Source organism: Terrapene carolina, unplaced genomic scaffold (genome assembly GCF_002925995.2).
Source record: "Terrapene carolina triunguis isolate 2854851 unplaced genomic scaffold, T_m_triunguis-2.0 Scaffold62, whole genome shotgun sequence".
Lineage (NCBI taxonomy): Eukaryota > Metazoa > Chordata > Testudines > Emydidae > Terrapene > Terrapene triunguis.
Window position 1 is genome coordinate 1,488,005 of NW_020664413.1, and position 1,008 is coordinate 1,489,012.

The following is a 1,008-nucleotide window of genomic DNA, read 5'->3' on the forward strand; positions in this document are numbered from 1 at the left end:
CCTACAGAATCCGAATTGGTGCGCGGGCTGGGCTGGTGTGCACGGGATCCCTGCTAGCCGACAGAATCCGAATTAGTGCACGGGATGGGCTGGTGTGCACGGGACCCCGCTAGCCGACAGAATCTGAATTAGTGCACGGGATATACTGGTGTGCACGGGATCCCCGCTAGCCTACAGAATCCGAATTAGTGCATGGGGTCTGAGCCTACAAGAGCCTGATTAGTGCAGGGGACGGGCTTGTGCAGGATCCAATCTATTTGAATTTTTGGGGGTGTGGGGTCAAGAAACGTGGACACGGGGGATCCAGTGGATATTGTGTACTTGTATGTTCAGAAAGCCTTTGACAAGGTCCCTCACCAAAGGCTCTTAAGCAAAGTAAACTCTCGTGGGATAAGAGGGAAGGTCCTCTCACGGATTGGTAACTGGTTAAAAGACAGAAAATGAAAGGTAGGAATAAATGGACAGTTTTCAGAATGGAGAACTATTGGGACCAGCGCTGTTCAACATATTCATCAATGATCTGGAAAAAGGGGTAAACAGTGAGGGTGCAAAATTTGCTGATGATACAAAATTAGTCAAGATAATTAATTCCAAAGCTGACTGAATTGTTACAAAGGGATCTGACAAAACTGGGTGACTGGGCAACTACATGGCAGATTAAGTTCAATGTTGATAAATGCAAAGTAATGCACATTGGAAAACATAATCCCAACTACACATACAAAATGATGGGGTCTAAATTAGCTGTTAGCACTCAAGAAAGAGATCTTGGAGTCATTGTGGTTACAGAGTAGCAACCGTGTTCCACTCTATATGCATCCGAAGAAGTGGGCTGTAGCCCACGGAAGCTTATGCTCAAATAAATTCGTTAGTCTCTAAGGTGCCACAAGTACTCCTGTTCTCATTGTGGTTAGTTCTCTGAAAACATCCACTCAATGTGCTGCACCAGTCAAAAGGAACAGAATGTTAGGAACCATTAGGAAAGGGATAGATAATAAAACAATATAT